Here is a 24,138-nt window from a genome sequence, read left to right as displayed (position 1 = left end):
ATACATAATTTTTGTCGAGCCTGGAAAATAATTTTACTGTGGAGATTTGTAGTTACTATGGCATTGGTTTTATGGTTTATTTCTGGCTCTATCTATGATTCATTTATTTGTTCAGGAACCTGCAATTATAACATTATTCCTTTTGGAAGCTTTTTTCCTCCTTGACACCTTAAAGTTTATCTTTTTTTCCTCTTTGCTTCTATAGTTTGTGTTGTTAATTTTATATTTTAACAACATCTACCACAACTAAAAGCTTTTATGGGGGAGGGGTGGCAGGGATTGTAAATGTGATACTTGCTTATTTTTTTTTAAATTTTGGGAAAAGACAGCAGAGTATAAAAATGAAAGTAAAATCTCCCGGGATCAAAACCTCTTAGAATATTTCCTTCTTGTCCTTTTTCTCAGTCTGAACATAAGTCATCAGTGCAAGAGGAACAGGTGGGAGTAGAAAGCTGTGTCTGTGGCCAACCTGGAACAAGTCTGGGCTTGCCTAGGGACATGGTGGGACAGCTGTCAGGAGTGATGCTACAGAAGGAGTGAGGAACCTTCTGGGTGAGAGCTCATCCCATGGGGAGAGAAGGTCAGACAGATGCCTTTGCCTCAGTGACTGGGCCTTCATTATCAAGGAGTGTTTCTGGATATAACCTGGGTCCGCTCAAAACCCGTGGAACCAACCTGAGTCATGGTGTTGTGGGGAGGGATGCGGTCCTGAGCCACTATGTCAGACACGGCAGAGCTGTTTCCCTAAAAGCCCTGTAAGACAGTGGGGCTCTGACAGCCCAGCTCTACAACTCCCTGACAGAGTACAACACGCAGGAGAGAGGCGTGATCTGTGATGTCACCCAGGTCTAGGACCTGCTTCAACATCAGCTGTAGGAGCCCAGCAGGGGTGCGGTACACAGTGCACCAGAACCGAGCAGGGAAGAGGGGAAAGCAATCGTGGAAATTATATGTTAGCAGCATTGTCCGGACTTAGACATGAGCCTATGTGAAACTTCTAGAAACACTTGGAGAGAACTTTCAGAAGCAGATGGGAGCAAGAACATGCAAAGCTCGGGTTCCTTTGACTGTGAGGACTTGCTCTATGACCCTCGCCAGACAGTGAGACCCCTGGGGTCATGTCATATTTAACTTTACTCCCATCACCTGGCTCACTGCCTGGTATATAGTAAGTGCTCAGGGCATGACATTTTTGCTGACTAAATTATCATCTCAATCTGATTTATGACATGGTTTCCAGAAACATATTATGGTTAAAAATGGGACTCCCTGGACAGAAAAATGAAATCAGAGAGGCTGCTCACAAATTCGATATCAACAAAGCTTGATATTCTTCCTCCAAATTCTCTGGGCACCTGCAATCCATTATATTCAGAAGCATCCAGGTTAGGAAGATGGTGGAGTTCTCCATCAATGAATGCTCTTGGGCTCGGACCCTTCTCCTCATTATTTAAATGGAACTGGGAGTAGAAGAGAGATCAGAACCAACCAAGCTACCTCCTTAGATGAACAGGAGCCTGGAGATCTGGCCTTTGTTTTACTGGTAAACTGGGGGATGTTAACTGCTCACCAGCCAAGTGTGTGTGTTGGGTATCTTAGGGGTTCTAGCCGAATGCATCTTGGTCCTTCCCCTTGGGGAGTTTGTCCCTAGTGAGAGAGATTAACAGTGCAAACACCTCTGTACGACAGAGCTGTCTGGGGTAGTGTACAATCAGGATGCAGTCGTGTAGAGGAAGTGGCCAGGAGGATCTAGCGAGACAGGGACCCTGGCGGCCAGAGGAAGGAGAGGGCTTTGGGAAGAATGTGGGCAACAAGTGAGCATGGAGTACAGTATTGCCTTGAGGTTGAGAAGAAAGTCAACTAGCTGGGTTCCAGTCCAGCTCTACCCTGTCCAGCTGTGTGGCCTTAAGCTAGTCATGTCACCTTTCTAAGATTTAGCTTCTATAAAATAATTCCTACCTCACAGGGCTGTTGAGGAGTAAACAATGCACATAAGGCACTTAACACAGTGCCGGGCACACAGTAAACACTCAATAAATAAAAGCCATTGCTTTTGTTATAGGGAAGAGTGGCACCGGGGTGGGAGGTGGTTTGGAGATGGTTAGAGACTGGGGAACCTGACTGGGATTCTGGAGTAGTTCAGTTCAACTGGACAGGTGTTTACTAAACATCTACTACATAACCAGGCTTTGTGCTTGGCTCCCAGTGGCAGAGACAGGGGCCCTGCCCTTAAAGAACTGACAGGCAAGTCGGGATATAACAAGCAGGCATCATTCCCTACTGTATTCCCTACAAAACGAAGGAAGGGTGTGGGGTCTGTGCCTCACAGAGGAGGTCCCGGGGCCAAGCCTACAGGTAGCCAGAGAGCCCTTTCCCAGGATGTGTGCATCTCAGCTGAGATCTGGGTTTGAGCAGGAATTAGCCAGCGGGAAGAGGAGGGCTGGATGGGAGAAGAAGGGAGAGTCTTAAGCAGAAAGAAGAACATTTCAGTCATCTGGAAAGTTCAGTCCATTCAAGCCACTACAAGTCAGTTCAGTGTGTCTCCATCCAATTACATGGGGAGGGAGTGAAACTGGTCATGAGGGCTCTGTCTGAGGCCAGTGGAGACTCTAAAAGGGAGTGCCACGGACTCATTTGTGCCTTCAAAGGATTGCCTGGATGCCCAGCGGGAGGGGATAAGGCCAGAGGAGACCGGCCAAGATATTTTATGATCATCCAGGTGAAGGACTGGGGCCTCAGCTAGGGTAGGGGTGGGCATAGTGACAAGGGAACACCTTCAAGAATTCCTTAAGAGCAAAAGTGAAGGCAGTTCTTTCTGCCCACAGTTCTTATCCCTGTGCTTTAATAAAAACCACTTTATGGGGAGGGGCAGGGAGGTGTTGCTTAGTCAGTTGAGCATCTGCCTTTGGCTCAGGTCATGATCCCGGGGTCCTGGGATCAAGTCCCACATCGGGCTCCTTGCTTGGCGGGGGAGTCTGCCTCTCCCTCTGCTTCTGCCTGCCACTCTGACTACTGGTGCTCTCTCTCACACACAAAAAATAAATAAAATCTTTTAAAAAGTTTTTTTTTAAAAGCACCTTTTTTGCACTGGGGGAAAAAAAGGTAAAAAAAGTGACAGGAGCGAGTCCATCCACCACACTTACATCAGGCATGTGAGAAACAGAGACAATGTGAGATGCCTAGCAATGGAGAGAACGCCTGGCACCGGGGGCCACAGGAAAGGGCTCAGCAAAGGTTGGCAGGAGGGCCCAGGCCAGAGGGAGGGGATAGTGGTAGCCTGGGAGCCATTGCACAGGGCGTGGTCTTCCACTGGCCCTCCAGATCCCAGCTGGGTTGCACTTGATGGTCTGGGCTGTAGGGGCCTTTTGGGGGTCCCAAGAGGAAAGAAGGAAGTAGAAGTGGAGTCCACTTCCAACAGTGTTTGAAGCAGCTGCTCCAGGGTTCATTGGTATGGGGGTGGGGGTTAGCTGGAGCCCAGAAAGGCAGATGTGCTGGTCTGGGCCCCATGGGGGAAAGAGGAGGAGGAGGAGTGAGGAGGAGGAACTTTACAGGAAGTGACTGGGCTGACAGAGGGAAGGCATCCACTGTGGCTCAGAGGATGAGAGGACAGCAGTGGCCCTGTCTAGACCCAGAACATCCAGCACTCCATAGAAGGCAGTCAGTGTAACAGCTCCCCTTTCCCGAGTGCCTCCTGTGGCTAGACCCACAGCCTGGAGACCTGAGGACGTCATGATGTCACCTCACCCTTACCACTGCCACCGCCCATGGTGTCATTCCCCATGTGACAGAGGAGGCCACCGTGGGCCAGAGAGGCTAAGCAACTGGCCGAGGTGCCTAAGTGACGTGAAGCCATTCAGTCACATAAACCTTCAACACGGACTGTGTGACTCAGGGTTGAACATGAAGTACATGAATGTACTTGAATGTACATGAATGCATGTGGGGGGCACAGAACAGTGCCAGGGACCGAGAGAGCATTTTCCAGAGTGTTTCCCGTTACCATCATTGTGAGACACAGCATCAGGCCCTGGGGATACTGTGGTCAGCAAAACATGAGATTCCTGTCCCCATGGACCTTAGAGTCCTTTGAGGGAGCCGGACACAGAAGAAAGGTGCAAGGAAACAGAACACCGGAAGTGCATGAAGGAAAATGGACTCCACGTCATGAAGCCCCCAGTCTGACCCCGAAGCCCAGGCCACTGGACCACAAAGGATCGAGGGGTTTACCGTCGGAGACCTCGGTTATCCAGCTGGTTCCACCAGTCATGGTGGTGCCTCCACACCAGGGTCTCCTCATGGGGAGAAGCAGAGACAGACTAGTGCAATGAGTGCAAACTGTTTTAGCTGAGGAAGCTTTTATGAAGAGATGATCTTAAGCAGAAGCCAACCCAATGTGTAAACCAATGAAACTCAGCTGCTCTGGCTGAGGGCACAACTGCTCCCAGCCCTGTATCCCCCTGACCATTCCCATTCTCTACAGCCCCAGACGAGCTTCATAGAATTCCTAGTAGGAACACCACGGGACCGTAATAGGACTTCACATTTAGTGAGCACTTACTGACAGCTATCCTCATCATGCTGCTAGCTCATTTCATTTTCTCAATGACCCTATGCAGTCATCATTTTATGAGGAATCTGAACCTCAAAGGGGTTAATAATATCATTCAATCAATGGCTGCTTGAAAAGCTGTTTGCCCATCATGGTCTGGCCCCTGTCCAACTCTGCAGCCTCCTTGCTCCCACTCCCTCACACACACCCCCCCACACACAAACACCCCAACCATGCCTTCTCTCTTTGAATCAGGGTACCCCTCCCACATCCCCGGCCTTGGCACATGCTTTTCCACTCTTCAGCTGGTGTGTTAGTCCCTTACTGTTGCTGTAACAAAAGATCACAAACAGTGGCTTTAAGCCCCACACATTTATTATCTTACACTTCTGGGGCTCAGCAGTCCAAAATGGGCTACCTGGCCTTTGTTCCTTCTGGAGAATCCAGGGAAGAATCCACTTCCTTGCTTTTTCCAGCTTCTAGAGGCTTCCTTGGCACACAGCCCCCTTCCAGCAATGTCATCACTCGACCTCTGCTACCATCTTCACATCTTCTCCGACTCTGACCCTCCTGCCTCCTTCTTATAAGGTGATTACCTTACACCACCCAGAGAATACAGCAGACTCTCACATCTCACTTCCTTAGCCAATTCACAGCTGTCTTCCCACTAAGGTAACCTATTTCAAGGTTCTGGAGATTAGTACATAGACATCTTTGGGGGGACCATTATTCAGCCTGTCACACCTCATAACCCCACACTCATTCTTCACATCTAAGCTTAGAGATCATGTCCTCAAGGAAGCAGTCCCAGACCAACCAGGTAAGACCTTCTGGATAAGGGGTCCCACAGCAGCCTGTGTCCGTCCCTCACACGGCTTGTCACAGTCACAGTCGAACATCTGTTTGGACATTAATTGATTAATGCCATGCCTCTAAACTTCAAGAGTCAGGAGAGCCACTTGGTTTTTCCATTTGTGTTTTCAGCAGAGCCTGGCACATAGTAGAGGCTCAATTAACATTTTCTGAATAAATGGATGAACAAACAAAGGACCTTGCCCGAGGCAAGAAGCAGAGGCAGGATTTCCACGTGGGCAGTGGGTTTACAGAATCCTGAGCTCCAAGCATTACACCAGACCAGATTGCCTCTCACAGACCTGCAGTGGCTCAGGCGGACTGCCTACGCCAGGACTCTAGGACATCCCACCGGGTTATGGGGTTGGCTGGCAGGAGAGTGCTGAACACCTGCAGGGGCACCAGTGTGACATCTAGTGATTTCGGACATGGGGTGGCGGTGGGGTAAGAGTACAGTAAACCCCAGCCACTGGTACTGGGGCGGCGACAGTGGTGGGAGGCAGGGAGAGGTGGGGGGGGGGGGCGGAGGAGAGCTTCAGGGGAGCCCGTGGGCGCAGGGAGGCAGAGCGAGCCAAGGGCAGCGCCTCGGGCAGGCCCACGGGGAGAGGCTGGGAGGGGGCGATGGCGGCGAGGAAACGAGCTGTCAGAAACTCGGGGGTGGCGTGGGAAAGTGCAGTGTCATGGAAACCAGGGGAGCGAGCAGGTCCATCCGGGAAGAGGCGGCTGTCGGAGCCTCCGCGCGGGGCGGGAACGGGAGTGGGAGGCCCAGGGCCAGCTGTCCTTGCTGGGAGGGCCTGGTCTGTCGACCTTCAGCAGGGTGGTTTCAGCACAGTGCGGGGGAGGTGGAGGCCGAGGCGGAGGCTTCCAGGGCTCGGGAGGCGGCGGACCAGCCAGCCCGCTTCCGGCCCTGGCAGCGGGGGTGGGCGGAGGGTGGTTGCTAGGAGGGGCGGCGGCCGCGAGCGCGTGTGGGCTGCCAGGCGCCGGGAAGAGCCTGGGAGGAAGCGGCGGAGGAGCCAGAAGGAGGGCACGTCGTGGGCGCGCACCCGGCTGGACGGGGAGAGTCCGAGCGTGAGTCAGCAGCCGCGGGGCGCAGCCGGGGAGGCGGGAGACGCCCGGCCCGCAGACCGGCTCGCGGCGCCCGTCCAGCTCCCGCCCAGCTCCCCCGGGGCAGGGGAGCGACGCTTTCTCCCTTCAAATGAGCGCCCGGATTGCTTTAGAGAGGACCCCCACCCTCCCAGACCCGGGGCTCAGGCCACTGAGCGCAGAAGCACAGCACAGCCTCCTGCCCAGGGGCCAGCTGTTCCCCAGGCTCTCAGAGACCTTGGAGGAACCCAGGCCCTGGGGTGCAAGGGACTGGATGGGAGTCTGTAGCGCCTCTCCTGCCCCACTTCTCCAAAAGGTTCTACAGCTGCCTTCCCCATCCCAAGGGATCTGACAACCACAGTTTGCAGAGATGAGTCCTAGTTTTGTGCTTTGCATTCCCTTCATAGGCTGGTGAAGTCCATAGATGTTTTTCTCAGAATAAATGCATAAAATACATCAAAATACTAACAACATTTCTCACAGAACTAGAACAAATCTGAAACGTGTATGGAACCACTAAAGACCTTGAATAGCAAAAGTGATCCTGAGAAAGAGGAAGAGAGCTGGTGGTATCACAATTCCAGTTGTTAAGATACACTACAAAACTGGTAATCAGAGCAGCATGGCACAGGGCACGAAAGTAGACACATAGATCCATGGAACAGAACAGAGAGCCCAGAAATAAACCCATGCTTATATGGTCAATTAATTCAGGACAAAGGAGGTAAGAATAAAAATGGGGGAAAATAATCTTTTTGATAAATGGTGTTGGGAAAACTGGACAGCTACATGCAAAAGAATGAAACCAGACTACTTTCTTATGTCGTATACAAAAGTAAACTCAAAATGGATTAAAGACTTAAATGTGAGTCACAAAACCATAAAAAATCTTAGAAGAAAACCCAGGCAGCAATTTATTTGACATTGGCCCTAGAAACATTTTTCTAGATATGTCACCTCAGGCAAGGTGAACAAAAGCAGAAATAAACTATTGGAACTTCACCAAAATAAAAAGCTTTTACACAACAAGGGAAACCATCAACAGAATGATAAGGCAACCAAGTGACTAGGAGAAGGTATTTGCAAATGATGTATCCCGTAAGGGGTTAATATCCAAAGTAGGTAAAGAAATGATACAATTCAACACCAAGAAAAAAAAAATAATCCTATTAAAAATGGTCAGAGGGCCTGAATAGACATTTTTCCAAAGAAGACATACAAATGGACAACAGACACATGAAAAGATGCTCAACATCACTAATCATCAAGGAAATGCAAATCAAAACCACAATGAGTATCACCTCACACCTGTCAGATGGCTAGAATCAAAAAGATAAGAAATGGATGTCAATCTCACCAACCGTTGTGCACCATCGGTGGGAATGCAAATTGGTGCAACCACTGTAGAAAACAGTATGGAGTTCCCCCAAAAAGTTAAAAATAGAGCTACCATATGCTAATAAGTCCACTACTGGGCATCTCCCCCAATAAAATGAAAACTCTAATTTGAAAGGATACATGCACCCCTATGTTTACAACAGCATTATTTACAATCGCCAAGATACGGAAGCAACCCAAGCGTCCATTGATAGATGAATGCATAAAGATGTGAGATATACCTATATATAAAATGGAATGTTATATATATCATTACAATATATGTTACATTTGTATATATATATGTGTGTTTGTGTGTATGTGTATGTGTGTGTGTGTGTGTGTGTGTGTGTGTGTGTATAATGGAATATTTTGGAATAGTACTCAGCCACAAAAAAGAGAGATCTTGCCATGGACAACTAGGATGAAGCTAGGAAGGTACAGGGCTAAGGGAAATAAAACAGACAGAGAAAGACAAATACCATTTGATTTCACTCATATGTGGAATCTAAGAAACAAACAAACAAAGAAAAAGAGGATGAACAAAAAACCAGACTCTTAAATACAGAGACCAAACTGGTGGTTGCCGGAGGGGAGAGGGGAGGGGGGATGGGTGAAACAGATAAAGGGAATTACGAGCACATTTACCATGGTGAGCACTGAGTACTACATAGAACTGAATTATACTGTATACCTGAAACTAATTCAACAGTATATATTAATTATACTTTAATTACAAAATACTCAAAATGCATAAAATACATGGAATTACAAATGAAACCAATTATATTGAAAATCACATTATATTTTGAAAATCAAACTTCTATTTTATTCCAATTTATGTTCTTCTTTATCAAAGGCATTCAAAAATAAGTTCTGGTGATAGGCTCTGACCTTAGAGTAGTGATAAGCACAAATGACATTTGGAGACATCTGCAAAAAAACAAACCCCCTAATGTGATAATGTGATAGGAAAATGTCTGTGATTTTTTCTGGTGACAAAGTCCCAGATCCCATTATTACTGTGGTCACTGTCTACAGTCATAATGGAAGGAAATGTTCAGTTTTAGGTAGAGGTTAGTGAAAATAAAGATATAATTCTTACCCACCCAACTTCTTGGACTCCCGTGAATTCTATCTATAACCTTCAAAATAGTGAGAGTTTCTATTCTTAGCAAAAGTGCTTACAGGAGCCAGAGAGGTGGCGTCACAAAGCAGTAGGGGATGGCCATGGACTTGGTGCCCAGGAGAGCACACAACCCTTCTAGGGCAAAGCAATACTGCTCAGCTCCTACTATTGCCCATCTGTACATTTCTAAGAAATACCAAAGCAAACACCAATTTTTTTTTTAATGTTAGCAAAAGTAGTCACGTTTTAGAGGATACTTTGGGAGCCAAACAGAACACAGCTGTTGGCCAGATGCTAGTGGAGACACTGGATTTTAGATCTCTGCTGGGTGAGGTCTTCTGTGGGTCCTGGGCCTTACCCTCCAGGTCTACAGTCCTCCATAAGAGGCCCACTGGAGCCTACATAACCCATAGCTCTGGTCTAAAAGTGGGCTAAGCAATAACCTCAGTCCACACAAAGTCACCACATTCAAACTAGCAATTGTCAACTATGCCATCTCATGGGCTTTGCTTCCCCTCCTACCCCCCTGAACCCAGGGGCTGACAGTGTCAGAGCTCTGTTTCCATGTGCATTGCTCAACCAAGAGAGCTGGATGGGAACCAGAAGCCCTGAGTTTCGGTCTTAGCTCTGCCACTTATCAACCTGGTGACCTTGAGGAATTGTGACTCTCTTTCAGCCCCTACAAGCTCTCGCCTACAAAATGGTTTAATGAGTTAATGGCACACCCCATGTTGCAGGATCCTGAACCCCATGCCAGGAGTTCTGGTTATTTCTATCCAGTTCCTTTCTGTCCTCTGCTCCAGTCAGCTGGGTCCCTGTGAGGTAAGCATGTAAGAAATGAAGGAAACCATGTTTGTCCCCAGATGTTGCATAATGGACACTATCTGCTAAATGCCTAAAGCAAGAGCCTACCAACACCAGGTGAGGCAACCGTCTGACTCATTCCAACAATAATCACTCTGCAAGGGTCTAGCGATCAGGCAGTTCCCTCGGTTTTTTTCTGGCATCCCTGAAATCTGGGTGCTTTGTAGATTCAAGAGGGGGAAAGAGAGGCGCTGCAGGCTTCAGGGATGCTGGCTGCGTTCATTTTGCACACGCTGTCCTCGTCTGGCTCCCAGGGGTCTCACTCTCATTTTCACACAGAGCAAAGGGATACTCTGAGCAGCTCAGCAGCAGGTTCTCAGGGGCTGGTCTTTTAGGGAAGCTGGGCAAGGAGACGCGATAAGATTCCTGCCACCACACTGTCACATCAGAGCTTTAAAAAAAAAAAAAAGAAAGAAAAATGGAAAAAAAAAAAAAAAAAAAAAGAGGGCCCTGTGGCTCCGTGGGAGTTTTGCCTGCATCTTCCGGGTAATTGCCTCGCCCCCACCCTCTGGGAGCTGGGCTGTGGCAGGCGCTCTGACTGGGGTGGTGGCCAGCGGCCGCCTCTTTCCCTGCCATCAGCTGCGGGGCTGCCTGGGACGTGGCAGGCAGGTGGATGAGAAGGACTTAGGGCCCTAGGGAAGTGGGGGCCACAGGGGATCAATCCAACCTGGAGGCACAGAGGGAAACCAGGAGCAGCCCACAGGAGGCAGACCCAGGGAAGGCTCCGCGCCTGTGTTCTGAAGGCGGCGGGCTGCTGGGTCTGGTCCCAGCTGCGCCCTTGGGGTAGCTAGAACTCAAGCAGATGCTTCGATCTCTCAGTACCTCTGAGCATCTCTCTGCCTCATGGGTTACTGTGAAGATTAACAAATTAATACAGGGAAAGCTTAAAAGGAAAAAAAAAAAAAAAACCCAAACCTGTGTTTTCTTCTATACTCATGGGATACTCCTGACATCAAACGTGGGAGCTTTTCCAGCTCTTCAGACACCAGCTGGGTGTTCTCTAATTCTATTCTAACCCTAACTGCCCAGAGTTAGCGTTGAGACCGCAGTCCTGCAAGGAGGCCCCCCACTTCAGAAGCCAGGCATACGTCCCAGGTTGTCACCCAGATTCCGACCAACTGCCTAGAGATGGGGGCTCCCGCAACCCACTCCTCAGGTTGATGACCTGTTCTAATGGCGCACAGAACACAGGGAAACACCTTTTTATTTACATTTACTGGTTTATTATTGATTCCAAATGAGCAGCCCGGTGAAGAGGCGCACAGGGCAAGGGATGGGGGAAGGGACCCGGAGCTTCCAGACCCTCTTGGGGCGCACCACCTGCATCCCTTGTGTTCACCCGCCCACTCTCCAAACCTCATACCATAGGGATTTCTACGGAGGCTTCATCACATAGGCATAATCGTTATTCATTCCATCTCCAGCCCCTGTCCACCCCCCACAGGACAGAGGGTGGGACTGAAATTTCCAAGCTTTAATGATGCTTGGTCTTGCTGGTGACCAGCCCCCACCCAGGAGCACCCCGGAGAGTTGCCTCATCAGAGCAAAAGACATTCCCATAATCCCAGGAAAGCCCAAGGAATCTGGGATCTCGGGGTCAAACACTCCTATAACCCCTGTCACTCAGGAAATGACAGGAGATTTAGGAGCGCCATGTCAGGAACTGGGGTCAAAAACCAAATATCACAACAAAAGATGCCTCTAGCACTCCCATCCCTAGGGACATCAAAAAAGTTTTAGGGACTCTATATCAGGAACCGAGGACAAGGACCAAATAGATGTCTTAGTACAGCACAGCGGTGCATGCCAAGCACCCACCAAACGGTGGCTCCTATTATTAGGCAGAAGCATGCCTAACAGGCCCATGCAGACATCCCTGCACATCCAGGCGGACACCTGTGTTCCCGCCACCCTGTTTGGAACCTGGTAAACCTTTGCTTGTCTGTAAAGACCCAGTTCAAAGGTTCAAATGACACCTCCTTCGTGAGCCCTTTTTCATGCATTTTTTTTTTTTAAGATTTATTTATTTCAGAGAGAGTATGCGCGTGCATATGTGTGGGTGTCCTCATGCACGAGCAGGGGAGGAGGGAGAGGGAGAGAGAGAATCCTCAAGCAGACCCTCCACTGTGCACAGAGTCTGACGCAGGGCTCAATCTCATAACCCTGAGATCATGCCCTGAGCCGAAATCAAGAGTTGGCCACTTAAGTGCCTAAGCCACCAAGTACCCCTTTTCATGCTTATTTATAAATACCTTTATTTATTTCATGCCTATTATTTTTACATTATTAAATGGTGGCTTTAAATTAGGATCTATGCTGAGCCCTCCACATATGGTCTCCAGCAGAAGCACATTCAGGTTTGTGGAGCCTGACAGTTAAATGGTCTGGCTTTTCTTTTTAAAAAGAATGAAAAATAGGGGCGCCTGGATGGCTCAGTGGGTTAAAGCCTCTGCCTTTGGCTCAGGTCATGATCTCGGGGTCCTGGGATTGCACCCCGCGTTGGGCTCTCTGCTCAGTGGGGAGCATGCTTCCTGCTCTCTCTCTGTCTGCCTCTCTGCCTACTTGTGATCTCTGTCTGTCAAATAAATGAATAAAATCTTAAAAAAAAAAAAAGAATGAAAAATGACCTCATTTTATAAAACAGAAAGGTTTTATAAAGTTTATAAAACAAAAAACTTGTGAACACATAGCTAGGGCCTCGGAAAAAGCCTGGGCAAGTGAGGGCCTTGATGCTTAAGCTTTGTCAGATTCATGGTAAACTCATCTCTGGTCTCAGGTAAACCCCACAGTAAGTATCTCCACATCCAGATCTGGACAGCCAGACTTGGAGAAAAGTCATTCACCTAAGATTGTGCCCTTGGCCACTGTAGCACGCTGGTATTCCCTGCTGTCCCTGATGGGTAGAGACTGACATCAGGTTCATCCCTCCATTACAGGGCTCCCCTCTGAAGACAGGGCACTGTGAACACCAGCCATCCAGCGGTCTCCACCATAATGTCAGCATTCGCAGTGGCAGGGGGCAGTGGTCCATAAAAGGCAGTCAATAAAGGCATGTTGAATAGACACACACACTTCACCTTGTCTGTTTTGTGCCCTTGGTCTCCACCAACCGATCTGTTTCATGCTCATGGGTTCCCAGTCCTACTATAATGTTTTGGATAGAGATACTAAGGAGCATGGGGTTTGGGGTAAGGGGGAAGAAACCTTCCTGTAGGATCTAACAGGGCTATAGAAGAAAATAGTCCATTTCTACCTTCAACAACTGTTTATTAGGTACTATTCTTAAATATCTCTGCCTCCGAGAAGCCCACGTGCTACTGAGGGGAAACAGACTGTAGCAAAATAACTAATATCATAGTCTGACAGATGCTGATTTAAGTGCTATGGAGAAAAATAAGGCAGGAAAGGAGATCAGGTTTGCTGGGGGATGTGGAGTGTGTAGGAGGGCCTCATGCAAAAAGTGACATATGAGAAAGCCCTGGAGAAGAGGAGGGAGTGAGTCATGTGGCTATTGGGGGAAGGGCCTTCCCAGCAGAAGGAATTCCCAGTGCAAAGGCCCTGAGGTAGGAGCATGCCTGACAAGTGAGAGGAACAGCAACAAGGCTATTTGGAGTAAGGGGGAAACATGTGAGAGGATCAGCAAAGTGACAGGGGCCAGCTGAGAGGTACTGCGGGCCATCATGAAGAATTCGGATTCTACTCAGAGAGAGATGGGAGTCTAACTCCTATCTTGGAAGAATCCCTTCATCTGCCACTTTGAGAATAAACTGTAGGAAGCACGACTTGAACCAGGGAGACCAGTTAGAGATTATTTCAAGAATTCAGGTGGGAGGGGCGCCTGGGTGTCTCAGTCTGTTAAGCATCTGCCTTCGGCTCAGGTCACCATCCTGGAGTCCTGGGATCCAGGCCCATATCAGGCTCCCTGCTCCACAGGAAGCTTGCTTCTCCCTCTCCCACTCCCCCTGCTTGTATTCCCTCTCTTGCTGGGTCTCCCTCTATCAAATAAATACATAAAATCTTAAAAAAAAAAAAAAGAATTCAGGTGGGAGACGGTTGCAATGAGGACTGGGTTGGTGGCTGTGGCGGGATGAGAAGAGATGGTCTGTTTCCAGGTGATTTCGAAAACAAAGACAGAAGGAAGTAGGATGTGAAGGAATCCTTCACATAAGGATGACCCTGAGATCTCTGGCCTGAGTAACTGGAAGATGGGGAAGTCTAGTGGAAAAGAAGCTCTTGGGGGTAAGATTACGATTTGAGATTTGGACACGTAAGATTACGATTTGAGATTTGGACACGTGAAACTTGAGACGTTTCGCGAAGTCAAGTAGGCAACTGCGTGCGCGAGACCGTCTCTGGGGGAGACGTCCAGGTGAAGAAATAAAACTGGGAGTCATCCGCAAATGGTTGGTATTCAAGGCCATAAGACTGAATGAAATCACCAAGGGACTGGAAACATAGAAAGGGACCATGGTCTGACCTCCGGGGCTTGCCACTGCTAGGTCAGGGAGAAGGAGCCACCCCAAGATCAAAGGGAAACCCAGAGAATGTGGTGTCCCGGAACCCAAGGAAAGGCGGTATTGCTAGGAGGAGGGCGTGATCACTGGATTAATGACATGAAGATCTTTGGTGACCTCGTCACTAGAAGTTTCCACAGAGTGGTGGGGAAGGAAGGCTGACTGGGGTGGTCTGAGAGAGAAGCAGAGAGGAAGTGCGGACAGCAAGCACAGACCACTGTCCAACAGAGTTTTGCGATGAAGGCGGACAAAGAAAAGGACAAAAGCTGGTAGGGGAAGTGAAGCCAAGAGAAGTTTCCTGAGGACCGGGAAACAAGGGTGTGTTTCCCTGTCACTGGGAACAATGCAGCAGGGAAGTGACGGCGCAGGAGAGGAAGAGAGAGTGCAGGAGGGACAGCCTCCCCCGGGCGGAGGGTGGGGACTGAGGGGCGCATTAGCATCGGAGTGGGTCACCCAGATGGGCAGCAGAGAAGGACTGCACCATAGACCCTAACACCAAGTGAAGGAGGATGGGGAGTTGGGATATAAGAAGGAACTGAAGAGGGCTGGGTGTGAGGTGTGACCATGAGGCAGGAACAGGCATGGTGAGAAGGTGATAGCTCCAGAGGGTCTGGGTCTGGGAGGGCAGGAGAATTGTTGGGGACTGCGGAAGACCCCTGGTTGGCCCCCAATCCATTCTCCCCTTCTTCCATAACTACAGAGTCCTGCTGTGCACACTCCTGCCCAGGGAAAAGGCATATTTCTCAGCCTCCCTTGCAGCTAGGCGTAGCCGTGTGACTGAGTTCTGGCAGTGGAGGGTGACAAAAGTGCAATGTGTGAGTTCCAGATCACTTGCATGGAAGGAATGCATTCGCCCCGCACCTGTACCCATCTCCCTTTCTGGAATGCTGGCATGCAGGGACCCAGTTTCCAGCAGTGGAGGGAACAACGTGAGGCAGGAACACTTGGGTGTTGGTCCTTGGACGCCTCGGCCTGCCTGGAGGAGCCAATAGGTGCTTCTCAGAATAACGTTCTCAAATTCATGGAATAAAATCGTTAAGATTACAAAGGAGAACAACTATATTGAAATATGACAGAAATATCAAAGACTAGGATCTACTAGCTCATATTAATAACCACCCTGCTTTCAGAGTAAGGCTAATAAGGATAAGTGGTATTTCACAACATCTGCAACAACTTCAGGGGATACAAAAGTCTCCGTAACTTCTGTTGGAGATGAGGTCACGGGCGTTGCTAAGACTCCTGTGCTTGTGGCCTGCTCTCATAATGGAAGGAAGTGCCAACTTTTAGGTAGACCTTGGTGGACATCAGGATGTGATGTTCTCCCACACAGGTTCAGAGAGCCCCTGGATTCTGGCCAACCCTGTTCAGGGCCCAGGTTTAGAATATCAGTCTTTGGGGATGGCCGAGCCATGAGCCTGGGGAAAAAAAAAAAACCACATTCAGGAATAAGGGCATGAGGCAGAGCCACCCTGTGGACTGGGGGCAGCCGGGCTGTCGAGTGAGAGAGAGGGAAAGCCCTGCCTCATGGACATGATCGTCTTTTGGGGTTTTTTTGTTACAGCAACTTCCCCTGCACCCTAACACAGAGGTGGGCAGTGAGTAAGCACTTTTCAGTACACAGCTGCCTGAGTCAGTTGATTGCCTCCTCCCAAAGCAACCTGAAACCCAGCTGAGGGCCTCTGAACTCCCCTGCCTGGGAACACAGAAGCAAGTCTTTCTCATCTGGCCCCGCACCTCCTCAAGCCCAGACATGGGCCTCCGCACGTCCCACCCCCATCTGGGCCTCGCCAAAGTCCACCTGTTTCCTGTTCTTGGCCTGGACAGGCTGTGCCCTGGCCTCACCCGCCAGGGACCGGTTGACAAAAGAGCAGCTGTCGCTCGACTCCCCTCCCCCACCCCCTCCCTCGCAGGCACAGACACACCCCGGACAGACCTCAGGCAGATCCCTGACTGCAGTGAACAGGAATGTTCGAGGAGGACTCGGGTTGGTCGGGGCTGTGATTGCTGGCAGGCTCTCAGGACTCCGAGAGGGTCTAAACTGGAGTCCACGGCAGCTGGGGCAGCAGAAATTCCCTTAAAAAGGGAAGGGGGAGAGATGCCAAGAAGAGAGCCAGCGCCTGTGCCAGGAACACAGAAATCTCAAGAGGTGGGCGGAGGGAACCGAGTCAACAGTCATAATGGCGAAAGCTACCATGGACCAAACACCTACCATAAGGACTGCTTTGGTGCTTTCCACAAGGGGCCCCCTGACCCTCACCAGACTGTATTTCACTTTACCACTCTGCAGACTGAGGCTCAGAGAGGTTGAGGCACCTGCCCAGGGTCACAGAGCCAGTGAATTAGTAAGAGGTAAAGCCACCCCTTAATAATAAGGACAGGAGCAAAGTGTGAAGTGCCTCTTCCTTCCCTGGGAAAAAGGAGGGCCAGCCTTCACTTTAGACCTTCCTGCTGATCCAGTAAATGTATGCCCTTCACAGAAAAAGGCAAGTCTGCAGGGAAACCGCTCTGCATCCTGGGGCGGAAAGGGACACTGCATGGTAGCCATGCGGAGCCACGGGGTGATAACAGAGCCAGAGCCGGTAGCCTCAGCCTGGGCTTCAACCTCAGCCTCAGACTGGCCTGGCCAGTCTGTCCGTCCTCGGCCCGGCCCAGGACAAGCTGGACAGGATCTCTGCCCTAGCAAAAGGCCACAGAGAATGGCCTGTGGATTCCAGGAGGCAAGGAGCGAGATGGTTCCCGACTTTGTGAGAGGCCCTGATTTCTGGGGGAAGGGTGTGGCTAGGGAAGGACCCATAGAAAGCATTGTGGGGGGGGGGGTCAGACAGAGCCAGCATGTCCCAAGTGCATGGAAGTGTGTTTCTTCACCTACGAAGGACAGTCAGCATCCCTGCAGCACCAGTGTCCGCTGGATGAGGGAGGTTGTATGGTCTCTTTTATAAAGGGACACTGAGGAGAGCACTGGGCACACAGTGATCTCTCCATGGCCACCCTAATCACTGAGTGAAAGTCAGGACATGGTGCCTCAGCCGTGCATCCTGAGAAATGGGTGAAGGCTCAGGGAAGATAGGCGAGCTGACTCACGAAGAGTGGGGCTCCCTGACCCACAGCCAAGGAAACACGAAGTCTCTCTGCTCCCCGCAGTCCAGAGAGCATGTGGGACTGCGTGCCAAAGGGACCTGCCACCCCTGGGTGCTCAGGGAAGGCTTCTGAGCCAAGTCCAAGGGTTCAGTCAGACAAACATGGGAAGTACCTTGGGGTAAAGCACAGAATGACACAAGAAGATTATTAGAGGGAGCTTGGCATCACTTTAAAGATCCGCAAGGAATTCTGTGAGCAAGCTGGAAAGAGACACCGTGAGGAGCAGGAACCAGGTCAACGGGGAACCACTGAAGGGTTTTACGAAGGAGGAAATTGACGAACCATTACTTTAGAACCAACCTCTGGCTGCAGCAGGAAGAACGGACGGGAGGGCAAGACTGGAATCAGAATTAGGAGGCGGCTGCAGGAATCCAGGTGCGGGGTGGTGGCGGCCGGAACCAAGATGAAGGCAATGAGGGCTGGCATGGCTGAGGGGATGCGGGGTCAAGCAGAGAAGATGACTCCCGGACTTCTGTCCTGGGCTTCTGGGTAGACGGGTGGTGGGGTTATTCTCAGGGATCCAAGAGAACAGGCTTGGACAGAAGGGCAGTGATGATCCCATTTGGGACTTGAGTGTGAGGTGCATGTAGGACCTTAAGTGGAGGCAGTCCAGGGGACAGATGCATAGAAGACCCCCTGGGGAGCAGGCCTAAAGGAAGCACATGGGTGCAAATGTCCGGGCTGTGAGGTTCAAGAGGAAGGGGAGACTCTGAGGGGAAAAGACAGGCAGAAGGCCCGTCATATTCATGCCCCGCTCGGCTGAGATAAAGCAAGACACTCTTGGGAAACCAAAAGTGGTTCCGTGCAGCAGGGACAGGTTAGGAAGAGGGTTCCAGAACGATGGACTGCTGGAGAGCTGTACATACGGGAGGCTTATAAGCCACGTTACAGAACGTGGGCTTTATCCTGATGGTAATGGGGAAACACTGAAATGTGTTCACCTGGGCAGTGCCTTGCTCACGGACATTCTGCTTTCACCAGATTTCATGACTCGGTCGGGGCAGAACCCACTAGTTGCTCTTCAGGAAACACTCTTCCTTTCTTTCAGAAGGAAGAGTAATAGAGTTTGGAGCGGGAATGGGGTTGTCCAGCTAAGGACTACATTTCCCAGCCTCCCTTGAAGCTAGCTGTGGTCATGGGACTGAGTGCTGGGGGTGGGGGATGGAGGGGAGCAGGGGATAAAGGCAGAACTCATTTCCCTTGTCTTGATTAGGTGAGTGCTCCCCTGACTCCTTTTCCCCCTTCCGTCAGCTGGGAGACCCCAAGAACTAAAGCAGCTTGGGAGCCAGCGGTCTATGCAAGGAGAATGGTAGGGTCTCCCCTAAAAGCTCTGGAGCACTGACCTGCAGGCAGACTCCTGTTTCGTCCGAGCTGCTGTGTTTGCCTGGCTCCTGCTACTGAGAGGAGCAGGGACGACAGATCCCAGTGACTTCTTCTGGGATCTTCTGACTGCACCCATTCTGCACCCTTTCCTGGTGTTGTAGGAAGACTTGGAGCAGCCTGTCTTCGAAGTAAGTAAGGCTGTTGCAGAGGCTTAAGGTCGGAGAGATACAATTTTCTCAAGTCCTTTCAGTACTAATATGCCAGATGAAACCACATGGAATCCTCATGGATTGCCCTTCGATTGTCCCTTCGAGATGGGAAGGGACTGCGGCTTACCCCTTTGCTAGCTTCTCCCTGAATTCCACCCTCTCCCTAGTGGAGAGCCACACATCTAAAACAGCTGGAATCGGGGTGGCAGGGGAAGCAGAACACCCCAAAATCCAGAGCCGGGACACAGAGCTGCAGCCATTGGGTTCATTCGCCCGGCAGCCCACTACGGAGTGCCGACTGTTTGCCGGGCTCCGAGCTGAGCACGAGGGGTGAGCAAGCCTACTGGTGTCTGCCCTCCGGAAGCTGACTGCCTACGTGGGGACGTCCAAGGCCAGACAGAGAATCATGCAGCAGATACGTAATGCCAGAGAGAGGAAGGGAAGGAAGGAAAAGATGACCGGGCCAAAATGACCAGCAAGTTTGAGGCAGCGGGTTGGCCCCAGCTCTGGAACTGGGATGAACCTCTGGGAGTCGGGGAGATCAAGCAGGAATTGGTTCCCCCAACAGAAGACTTCAGAGTGCTGCCAACACACGGAGGCCGTCTGCATGTACATTATGACCCGCTCTGACCACGCGTGCCGTGACTACGCCCAGAACAGGCCTAAGAATCTGTGTCCTGTGTCCTAAAAATCTGATGCAGACTTCCTCACAACTCCTTGGTTTTACCCCAAGATGATTATTTTCAAAACGTGTTTTAAAAAGAAAGAGCTCTGACTTCAACTATTAACAAAGACTCCATTGTGTTCTTACTAAAAAGGTGTGCTTTTTGTTTTGATTTTTAATGAGAGGGAGAGACAGCACAAAGGGAGGGAGTGGCAGGCAGAGGGAGAAGCAGGTTCCCTGCTGAGCAAGGAGCCCCAAGTGGGACTTGATCCCAGGACATTTAGGACCAACTGGCTGAGCCACCCAGGTGTCCCTAAATAGGTATGTTTTAATGATCCAACAACTCAGAGCCCACTTGCTGAGAAGCTAAATAGCCAGAACTGTGAGCAGGACCCATTTCTCTCTGTGCTTTTCCATGCAGCACAACAGGCCCTAGAAGTTTCTGGAAACCGGTTTGCTTTATCATTTAGAGATGGATTTGTCTGGGAGCCTCCCACTGATAAGCTAAATCCCAAGGCCTGCACTTTGTCATTTCCCAGAGTTACTGTATTTGCTTTTGCAGTTCTCCAACATAACAAGGGAGTAAATAAGGTAGCTGTAGGTTTTATGAAAGAATTAGCAGTTTACACGTTCCACATGCAAAACTCTGTCCAACCGGTCAACAGTTCAGGAGCGAGCTGCCAGCTATGGGGCACTTCTTGTGCATAACAATGTTTAAATTGAACTATAATTGACATACACTGTTACATTAGTTTCAGGCATACCACGGCGTGATTCACTATTTTTGAAATGCTCACCTCCATAGGCCCAGTTACCCTCTGTCACTATACAAAGTTGTTACAGTACAGTTGTCAGCCCAGACTCGGAGTTTGAATCCCTGTACAGGCATCAGCCTCTGCCCATTCTGGATAGTTACGGGGAGCCTGGGGGCTGCGGGTAAGGTTTCCTGGCGGACGGTGATGCCACTTTTCTCTTGTACAGAAACCTGAGCCTCCGGTAGGGTAGAGGGAAGGAGTATGCATGGAGAACATAAGCCTCTAGTTAGGCACATGGGGCCTGGGGGGTATCAGTGAAACCAGGAGGGAGGGGTCAGGTGGCGAGTGAGGGGATAGTAGCTATGGGAGTGACACAGAGTGAGGTCCACTTGGAAGCACTCCCAGGAATGGTCTATACTACATACAGAGTCACTGGAAGCAGGCCCCACCTGTCAGCCCTGAGGACCGGAAGACAAGGACTGATGGGGGAGTCTTCAGATGGGAGCCAGTCCCAGGCCTATCTGACTCCCTCACTCGAAGAAACCCTTGGGCTGACACCACCCACAAGGGGACCAGCAGCCAAAGAATCAGAGGAGTCTCCAAGTCTGTCTGCCCAGCAGCTGCCTGACCTGCAGGAAAGGAACCTGTGATGTCTCCCCCAGCAGCGCCCTGGGACAAGGGAGACCCCTAGCACGCAAGCACGTACACGCAGGTACGCGCAGGAAACTCAGCTGAAGGCAATACATTCTACTCCCGTGCTTCTAAAATTGAAAGCTGGGTTGGGACGGCTGTTTGGTAAAGGTTTCTCAATTGCATGGCCAAGGGCTACAGGACAGAGGCCGTGGTTCTTCCCCACCCAGTTAAAGGAAAGAGAGGTGAGGATCCCAGGGGAGGAAAAGGAAGGAGGAGGAAAGCATGGGCTGAGAGGAGATCAGATGAGAGGGAGCCCACAGAGCTTTGCTCATGCCACGGTCACCATGCCCTGGCCTCCCTTCGTATGACCAAGGACCGACTATACGTGCATACTTCACTTCCAACATTGACTTTGACTTTCACAACAAACCTGCGAGTGTGACAAACCCCACTTGTAGATGGAATAGCTCAGGTTCGATTAAGTGGACAAAGCTACGCGGCGGATCCAGACCAGGAGCCAGGTCTGCGTCACAGCCCGACCCTTGCTCGCTCCCCCACACTCCCCACACCCACCCCGCACACCGCCCTCACTGGCTTGGAGGCCAGCACCTTCCTGGAGGGGCTCCTGGTCTCTCACCTGGGTCCGAACCTCCTGACGCACGTCCTGGTGACTGTGCCTGGAGACATGCGCAGTGAATGACAGAAGAGAGGGGGCGGGGGCTTGGGAGAGGGGAGGAGAGGAAAGCAGAAGTGACCGAGACAGGAACCCCATTGCCAAGGGGACCATTCTTTGGCCACCCCCAGGCTGGTTGGGAGACTGTGCTTGCGGCCTTGACGGTGGACTTACTCACTCTTACCCTGCTCAACTCTGACGTGGGCTGCATTCAAGGGAAGCACGAAGGGGAAATGCAAGGGAGGGAGGGGGCCGGCCCGGGTGCCAGGCCCAGCTGCGGGCGCAGATGCATTCCCTGGGCCTCTGCCCCAGCTGACTGCCTTCAGCAATCACCTGGGGAGTTGTGAAAACACCTGCAGCTTGGGCCCTACCCGCAGACATTCTGCATTCATTGGTCTGGGAGGGGTCCTGGGCAGAATTTATTTACTTCTTTTTTAAGGATTTTATTTATTGATTTGAGAGAGAGACCGCACTAGCAGGGTAAGGGACAGAGGTAAAAAAAACACTCGCTGCTGAGTAAGAGAGCCCGGTGTGGGGCTTGAACCTAGAACTCCAGGATCATGACCTGAGGCGAAGGCAGATGGCTCAGCTGACGGAGCCCCCCAGTCACCCTAGTGAGCAGAATGTATGAAAGCCCCCCAGGTGGCTCAAAGATACACTCTGAGAACCACCGCAGAAGCACCGAAGACCCGACCTACCACTTAAGGGGGAAGGAGGACAACACTAATTTCTCAAGACCCTCCTGTGTGCTGCCCACTGCCCCACGAGGTGACCTTAGGCCCACACTACAGGTGACAAACCGAGTTGCTGGAACATGAAGGGACACAACAGTTAGCTCGCTCTGGGGTTGTCACTACTAAGGGGCAGAGGTGTGATGGGAATTCAGATCTCCCTTCAAATCCCAGCTTTCTCCATCCAACACACAAACGCTCACCTTTCTGGGATGAGCCCTGCCTGGCATCGCCCTGGCGTCCTTATTCCCCCGGTCCACGCGCCTGTGAGAGGCACAGTCCCCTTCTCAGTCAGGAGGCCGGAGAGATTTCATGCCATTCATGACAAAGCTCCATTTACACAGCCCCGAGCACCTCCAGAGTTCTCCCACACGTTATAGATCCCATTTGGTCTTCACACCCGCACCATGAGGTGAGCCTGACGAAATGACCATCAAGTCCATGTCACAGTCGACCGAACTGAAGCTCTGAGAAGCAAAGCGATTTGCCCAAGATCACAGAGCTAATTAGCTGGCCCAGTGGGGGCGGGGGAGGGGCGGGCGGGACTCGAACCCAGCTCTTCTATCTCTAAGACCAGCCCTTTTTTCCTGCCTCATTTCTGGATCAGAGTTGGACCATCTGGCATTGCTCAAGGGAACCATAATTGGTGACAGAGCAGGCCACCCAGCTTAGCAAGGTCAGGGACAGAGTTGTCCCTTAATGGCAGAGAGCACTTTGAAAAATGCCCACGTGCGACTGTTTATGAAAGTGTTGGTTATGATTATTATGATGTCGCACGGAAGTGTTGCGTGCCTTGCTGAATCAAAAATCAAGAAATGCAGTCTGGCAAGTTCAAGTCGTGGTGGGAAAAACATCTTTTTTGAAATCAAGATTGAATTGGAGAACTGTCCCCTCGGTTTCGCAATGACCCTCTCTAGCCATTATCATTGGGCCACCAAGAGCAGGGCCTCTTAATGAGGTACTATATATTGGCTAATTAAATTTAAATAAAAAATTGAAAGAAAAAAAAAAGAGCAGGGCCCCAGCAATATGATCTCAGCACCTTCCTGCCTGATAGGAAATGTGTTCTCTGACCTTTGGCTGGTCCTGTGACCTTGGCAAGGTGAGTCTGTCCTGTTGGAAGGGGCGTGGTTGGAAAGCAGCCTGGGTTTTGGATCTGACAGGGTGACTCGGTTGGTTGAGCTGGGTGTGGGCAGAATGTGACTCGGGGATACCCCCTGCTCACCACAGGTCCCGGGTACTTTGGGGCTCAACTGTCTTGGTCAAATGAGATGGTTAAGAAGCCTGAGAGAAAGAAGGAGAGGGGAGAATTGGAAAAGTGGGAGACCTATTCCCACGATACCCGAGGCTGTTCTCGAGGCTTCTCCTCCCTGGGACAGTGCAGGGCGATGGCACAGGTCACCGCATGTCCTCGGCTGACCCAGCCAGAGCTGCTCTGAACTCCAGCAGAGGCTACAGTAGCCCAGTTGGCCCTTAGTGCAACCCTAATTCTGGGCATAGCTGCTTGGATGCCATGAGAGCAGGAGAGGAAGCCAGGGGCAGGAGGGCGGGAGGAGGGTTTAGGCCATCAAGGGGCCCAGACTCCCAGCTGAAACTTTGCCCCCTTCTGGAAGGTTAAAACCTTTCACAGGGCCTCAGGGC

The 24,138-nt window shown here is 50.7% G+C and overlaps 1 long non-coding RNA gene across 3 annotated transcripts in view; it reads right to left on the bottom strand.

The window, feature by feature from the left end:
- Positions 1–15,403: 15,403 nt before the first annotated feature.
- Positions 15,404–24,138, bottom strand: part of LOC309858968 — a 42,830-nt gene continuing 34,095 nt past the window's right edge. For 2 of the 3 annotated variants that reach the window (XR_014308460.1, XR_014308461.1), the window contains one exon: positions 15,404–15,786. This is a non-coding gene — a long non-coding RNA (uncharacterized lncRNA). Of the gene's footprint in view, positions 15,787–16,304; positions 16,452–24,138 lie in introns of those variants that run through there. The other variant, XR_014308463.1, reaches the window with a different exon arrangement.

Source organism: Mustela nivalis (genome assembly GCF_964662115.1).
Source record: "Mustela nivalis genome assembly, chromosome: 2".
Lineage (NCBI taxonomy): Eukaryota > Metazoa > Chordata > Mammalia > Carnivora > Mustelidae > Mustela > Mustela nivalis.
Note: the sequence above shows the minus strand (reverse complement) of the source record. Positions and strands in the feature narration are given on the sequence as shown.